General features: G+C 38.6%; 1 non-coding gene across 1 annotated transcript; it reads left to right on the forward strand.

The window, feature by feature from the left end:
- The first annotated feature begins 6,037 nt into the window (after nt 1-6,037).
- LOC112416175 (small nucleolar RNA R71) lies at nt 6,038-6,144 on the forward strand. The gene has a single exon (XR_003006482.2). It is a non-coding gene; the product is annotated as a small nucleolar RNA R71 (small nucleolar RNA).
- Nucleotides 6,145-7,656: the final 1,512 nt, after the last annotated feature.

A 7,656-nucleotide genomic window follows, 5' to 3' on the forward strand; every position in this document is an offset into this window, starting at 1 on the left:
TTTCAGTTTGTTTGTTTCTATATTTTTTTTCTTATTTCCTGCTATTTGCACCCTGTTTCTTGCTATCTGAACCCCCTGCTTGTCCAATTTTCTTGCAAAAAATTCCTAAAAATTCCTATATGTTTCTTGATGTATTTTTGATACTTTTGTGATATTTTTTACATGTTAAAAAATGATAAAAATATATGTGACATTTTCTTGATTAATTTGTTCTTTTTGGTCTATTTTTGTGAATTTCTTGCCATATTTTCTTCATAAAATTTTGGCATGTGATGTGAATGATTGATGTGCAATTTCATGATGAATATATCCCTGATTATATGTGTGTTTTACTGTTGGTGTGATGTGTGTTTTCATTCCTTTATTTTTGCCAATAATATGTGTTTTTTTTGCCAAAGAAGAAGTGTAAAATATTCCTATGAATGTGTTATAATGCTTGGGTTGTATGTGTCCTTGTTATCCTCGCATTATAGCTTAAAATCAAACCTCTTTAAAATTGCTATGATGAGAGAATTATAGGTCATGTGCATGTCTAAGTGTTATAACAAATTCTAGGTATATTTTGCCATTTTATTTCACTTCATTGCTCTTTTCTTTTTTTTGCTATCCTATTCAATTTTGTTTACCTTTTTTTACCATTTTTATGTCTTATATTACTAACCATTTTATTTCTTGTTTCATTCACCTCATAAGCATTCTATCATTTCATCCCTATTTCTCATAGTTTAGGCATTATTTTTCTTTTAATTTCTATGTTAAAATGTCATGTAATATTTTAGGTAGTTTAAATTTCCTTTTAATTTCTTGCAAGACCATAGAATGTAAACTAGGGCCAATGTAACGGACAATGGACTCTCTAATGATGTACACCGACACAAGCACCGACACGCACACACGTTGCATGTTTACCGCTTTAGATGTATGCTTAGGAAACGCGATACTTAGAAAAATATCAATTTTCCAAAAAATAAGCAAATTCCATCACTTGAAATTTTTTCCAAATAAACCTTGGAGTCAAAACTCCATTGAATTTCCCCTTTATTTTCTTAATCAAAACCTCAATGAATTCTAACTTCTACTTAGACATTTTCTCCTTAATAATTGAACCAACTCTTCACTACTTTTTCTCATGCCTTTACGGCCTCTTTCTCTTCTTCAAAACCATTTTCCAAAACTTAAAATCAATTAAAACACACAAAAACATTTTTGAAAGAGAACTACATGGAATTTTGATCCCTTAAAAGGGTATGTAGGCAAGAGGTCAAAACCTCTCCAAGTCCACTAAAATAAAATCTCAAACACTTTCTCCCCCCATTCTTAACCTAAATCAACAACTTTCTTCACAAATAGCATTAAAAATAAAGCGTAGACATAAAATTAGGAAACTGGCTCCTATAGAGTACTATAGTCGTTCTGGGTGCTTAACACCTTTCCGTAACGAAAACGACCCCCGAACTTAGAATTTCTAAGGTTTTTTTCAATTTTGCCCTTCCCAAGAAAAAATAGAGAATATCAAAGATTGAAAGGTTCAAGCCTAATTAATGACTTGATACCCCAAAATCGAGATAACAGATAGATATTATGAGGAATCAGGTTCTAACCTTAACACTAAAGTGACCGAGAAAAATCTTTTCTTCATTTCATATAAGAGAGGTGGGAGAGTTTAGATAGATTTGATGACGTTATACACTTGGGGGCTTGTAGATGCCTAGGGGCTATCATTTCACATTGGAAGTCCATGAGGGGGTATCCTTTCCTCCAAGTTTCCATGATCACCCTAAGTAGTGGTACAACTTATTCATCTTCACTTAGGAAGTTCCTCTTTTTAGAGGGTTTAATTTAAGCACAATTTGTTGAGAAGTCATCACCACATTTAGGAAGTCAGAGAGGGGGTATCCATTCCTCCACGTGCTGGTGATATTCTTCTGCCCCATTTTGGTTTACACATTTCATCACATTAGAATTATTCTCACACAAACTTATACTACTTTTACTCTGAAAGATTTTTAAGGGTCCAAATTACCATTAAGGTTAGAACGTGTTCCTTAAAATACCTATTCATACACTTACTCAAGGATTGCAACTAGGTGCTTTTCTCATTGGAGAATTTTCACAATAAAACTTGATGTGGGTATAGCAAGAACACTTACAACACAAGAAATCACTTTCATGTACAAGAAACGACCATTGAAGAGACAACAAAAAATTTATGTCATAATAAAATAATGAAAACAAGCTGCTTATTCATGCCTTTACAATAAAACAAAACAAAAGAATAAAGTTCAAAGGAGTTTGGAAACACTACGACTAAAGACACTTTATTAGGCTCCCCCCACACTTAGGAGAAGCATTGTCCTCGATGATTTCAAGATAGAAGAAAGAGAGAAAGGAGAAGAAGTAGTAGAATGAGTAGAGATAGAAGAGATAAGGTGAAGGAGAGGAAGAGGAAAGCTCACATTTTTATTGAGGTCCATCGGGAGGACCTTGGAGGTGGAAGTGTTGCATCATGGTCCGAAGCATTTGGTTATTCTCCTCGAATATGCGGTTGCCCCTTAGGACATCATTTCTTAGCCCGGATAATTCAACACCTTGCCGTTGTTGCTCGGTACTTATCCTTTGTACCTCGGTTTGCATCCATGCCCATCTTTCATTGTCGGCGTTATGGTCATGGGGCTCCTCTTCATGGTGCATGTGTGCACCTTCGTCTTCACCTTGATTATGCTCTTCATGTACCTGTAATCCATCACCAACATACAACAAATTTTCCTCCACCTCGGGGTTAGTCCGAGATGGGTTAGGAAGTAGAAACAAAAGAGGTATACGAAGTTGAAGTGCATAAGTCATGGGAGGGTGAATCTTAATGAAATTCATAGCAACAAGGGTTTCAATATTAAACCTATTGTTGCCCTCAATTGGATTTATCCCTTCTTCCTCACCCACTCCAAACTTCCTAGTGATGAAGGTAATGATACCACCGACTACTATCTCAGCTATATTATCAGGTCTAGCACCTATGGAGGAAAGGTAATCAAGTAGGTAGAAGCAAGTATTAATGGGATTGTTACTAAGCATTGCCCAAAGCATAAAGAGTTCATCCGTCCTAGTTGTTCCTACCTCTTTTCTACCCCAAATGGTACAAGCCATGACTCTTTGGAGGTATCTAAGCACTGGGTTGTGAATGTTACTAGCCTTATTGTTGCGAGGATTATAATGCCTTAACCCGGTAATGCGTTTCCAAAAGAGAGCGGGGTCATAGTCTTCCGACTTTAGATTTGGATTCCAAGAGTCATGGATGAACCCCGCGTTTGCGAAGTCCATCTCTAAACAAAAATTTTCAAGAGACATCTCGTAATCCATATTCAAAAGTCGGAAGGAGACTCTATGGTCGGGGTTATCAAAGTTCACTTTATCCTTCGTAAATTCAATAGAACTTAAGAATTCATAAGTGAAATTTTCAAAACCTTTCATAGGTCTAAGCATATCAACCCATCCTAAATTTCCTAGTAAGTTAAACACATTATCCCTTAGTCCTAGCACACTCAAAGTATAAGGATCAGGATATCGACAAGGGTGCAAAGGTTTAGAGATAAGAATTTTATACCTGTCCCTTTGCTTGGTGTCCTTGAAGATTATGCCATGATTCTTGGCTTGCGTTTTCTTCTTTGATTGTGGTCCTTCGGAAGTGCTTGCTCCACCTTTCCTAGATGCCATTTATCCTTGACCTTGGTTCGACCTTTTGTGTTTTGGGTGGAGGTTGGGTTTTGGGAAATGTTTTTGGTGGAAAAGGTGGGTTGGGTGATGGGGTTGAGGTTTGAGTAGGTTTTAGGAGTTGGGTTGGGTGAATTGATGAAGAATTTGTGGGTTTTTAGTGAGGTGAATGGGGGCTACGAATTTGATGATTTTTGGTAGGGATGGAGGAATGTTGTTTTGGATTGAAGGGTTATGATTGAAATGTTGGTTGTGGTTGATTGGGTGAAGAAATTGTGTGAATTGGTGGGGTTTTGAGGGAGATATGGAGGTTTGAAATTTCTATGGTTATGGAGGTTTTTGAATGTAGAGAGATGTTTGTGGTTGAGAATGAGGGAAGAAGAAGATGAAAGGTGAGGTTAATCTTTACCTGGAGTCGGGCACGGCCGTGCCAACCTTAGCACGGGCCGTGCCAACCTTAGCACGGGCCGTGCCAACTTTCTGGAATCTGGGGGGGTTTGGCTTGGCAAGATCTGGTACGGCCATGCCAGTGTGAGCACGGGCCGTGCCAAGGTTCTGGATAAATTGGCTTCAAAAATTTTCCGTTTTCTCAAATCATGCTTGGACAATCACCTAGAAAATAATTAAAAAAACAACAACAAAACAAAACAAAAGCAGTTAAATGCATGGGTTGCCTCCCACGAAGCGCTTCCTTATAGTCATTAGCTTGACGTTAAGAAAGTATCCTTATAAAGGATCAAAGAGGTCATATTGTGTAGATGACGCTAATGAGCGTTCTTTCACATCATGACCTTTAATCACGTTACAAGAATAGAGAGCGGGACCTTTCATAAAATTCTCCAACTCAAACCCTATCAGCTCATCACTCACTTGAAAAACAATCCTACTGTTCTGAACATCTACTATAGCACCCGCAGTGGCGAGAAAGGGTCGTCCTAAAATTATAGGGCACTCATTGTCCTCATCTATGTCAAGCACTATGAAATCAGTTGGGATGTTTATCCCTTCAATTTTAACGGGGATGTCCTCAACATATCCGACAGGTTGGATATCAGAACGATCATCTAATTTAAATGTTATTTCGGTAGGCTTTAACTCTCCCATCCCTAGCCTTTTAAAGAGGGGTAAGGGCAACAGACTAACACTAGCTCCTAAATCACATAAGGCTCGGTTTAAGGTTTCACTCCCTATCATACAAGGGATGGCAAAACTTCCTGGATCTCTAAGCTTTGTAGGTGGCTTCTTGATGATTGCACTACTTTCCCTTCTCAAAGCTATCGTTTCATTATGATCTATAGCCTTTTTCTTTGAAAAAAATTGTTTTAAAAACTTGGCGTATAGAGGCATACGAGACAAAGCTTCAGCAAAGGGAATCTTAATGCAAATCTTTTTAAGTATGTTTAAGAATTTAGTGAATTGAGCCTCCAAGTTGAGCATAGTAAGCCTTAATGGTGTAAGGGCTTTGTTCTCCTCAAGCGGTTTCTCACTTTCTATCACACCTTTCTTACCTAGAAGCTTAACACTCTCTCCCTTGACACTTTTGGCTTTAGCAACGGTCTCTTCTAACTTACTACCCCCAAGAAAAATAGGGTTGACATGAGCTTTGGGGTTTGTTTCAGGTGTTTGAGAAGAGGTGGCCACTTGTTGGGCCACTTGGGAGATTTGGGTCTCAAGCATTTTGGTGTGTGTGGTGATATAATCAACCTTGGTAATGAGTTTGGAGAGAGAGTCGTTCAGAAATCCCGTTTGGTTTTTCAGTTCTTGAAGATTTTTATTTTGATTAGCTATGCAATTTTCCAACAAAATTTCCAAACTTGATTTCTGAGCCACTCTCTGGTTGTTTTTATAGCCAGTTGGTGCTGCTTGTCCATAGGAACCTTGAGGATTTTTGTAAAAATTTTGATTTGGCCTCGTTCCTTGGTTATATTGAGCGTAATTGAGTTGCTCAATATTGGCAGCACTACCTAGTTGGCAATCAACACCGATATGACCGGATATACCACATATTTCAAACCGAGGGGATGTAGAAGATGGTGTGACAGCATTAACATTAAGTTTTTCGAATTTTTGGGTTAACGCCTCAACCTTAGCAGCAAGGTGGTTATATTCAGAGACTTCGTATATACCTGCCTCTTTCTTAGAGGGAGTAGAAGCGGTGACGGCTCTCTTGTTGGTCCATTAGTAGTGATTCTGAGTCATGTCTTCAATCAAGGCATAAGCCTCCGTATAATTTTTGTTCATTAGAGCTCCGCCTACAGCTGCATCAACAGACATCTTAGTGGTATATGACAAGCCATTATAAAAGGTGTGGACTATAAGCCACTTTTCCAAGCCATGGTGGGGACAAAGTCTAAGCATTTCCTTGAAACGCTCCCACGCATCATAGAGAGACTCCCCATCTTTTTGATTGAACCGCGTGATTTGATCTCTTAGTTTAGCGGTTTTAGATGGGGGGAAAAATCGGGCAAGGAATTGCTCGCCTCAAATCGTCCCATGAAGTGATGGAACCGACTTCTAGGGAATGGAACCAAGCGCTAGCTCTATCCCTTAAGGAAAAGGGAAAGAGATGAAGTCTTACGGCTTCTTGGTTCTCTTTTATGGTGCCACTGAGTCTAAAGAAAGAAGAAATATGGAGATTTGGATCCTCAGTGGGTGATCCAGAATACTGATTTTGCTGCACCAAATTGAGTAGTGCAAGCTTGATCTCGAAGTTGTTACCCCTAACTTGTTAATTTGATCATCAGAATTACATAAATTAATACTACTGAATCATTAGTCTCACCCTTACCTTAGTTTGAAGAAATCGCAGCTCTCTCCCTTGTCTTCTCCCTTCTATGGCTTTTTCTCCCTTTTCTGCAAAAACAGTCGTACGTACTAATTTTCTACAACCTAGGTCTTTCCTTTTTACATCTCTTCCCAATATCTTATCTTATCTCTCTTTCTCCCCCAAAACTATCTAAAATCTGAAAACAGCCCATAACTAAATATTTTATTTTATTTTCAAATCTTATCTTATTAAACAACAAAAAAAGTCTCATAACCTCATAAAAATCGTCACATCACATAAATCATTTAAATCATTGTAAATCATCATAAATCACACATATATTATATAAATATAATATAACTCGTCTAGACTCAATTAAATAATCGATTAAATAAAAGTGGGCGTTACACCGCCCTCACCTGCAATGACCTTTTTCTTCTTCCCTTTCCCTTTCCTTTCAAGCACGCCAAACATATTTTTATCAGACAACTGCACACCTATAACAGCACCTATACCTTGGACATCATCCTCAAACACCTTCTCACTCCCATGCAAAGTCACCCAATGATTCCACTCTTTGTTCACTGAGTCAGAGGACAATTCCTTTTCAGATAAATCTTTAGAAATCGACCGAACCGCCTTTTTCAAACGATCCGACCCTTTCAGCTTGCGTGATTTTTTTTTGAGTATCTGTAAGACAGCCGCCCTATCACGAGAAGAGAGCCTTACCACTTTTTTCAGGCTATGAACTGAATGACGAAGAACCCCATTTACTAGCTTGCGTTTTTTATTAGGAAAAACTGATTGGCCCGCCTTTCTCGATTGTGCTGACTTTTTGCCCACTTTACGTGTCGAAGAAACGACCCCCGCCTCACTATGGTACTGATCAGTCAACCATTCCAAGCTCCAGGGACCAGAAGCAACAGACCTTGCTAGTCGTGGAGGACAAGAACTCGCACGACCCCTCTAAGTAGAAACAGCTGGAAGCACAACAAGAGACCTATAAACCAATGAATCTTGTTGATTTCCTCGGTCTTCACAATCAAGAACCTGATTATCCACGTTCACACTTACCGTTGGACTCTCAGCCCAGCCCAAAAAGGCATCTACCTAGTTTTCAGCATCATTGGGCTTCTCGACCAGACTAAAGCGCACCAAATTACCTGAAGCACTTTCCGCCT

This window comes from Medicago truncatula, chromosome 6 (genome assembly GCF_003473485.1).
Source record: "Medicago truncatula cultivar Jemalong A17 chromosome 6, MtrunA17r5.0-ANR, whole genome shotgun sequence".
NCBI classification, from domain to species: domain Eukaryota; kingdom Viridiplantae; phylum Streptophyta; class Magnoliopsida; order Fabales; family Fabaceae; genus Medicago; species Medicago truncatula.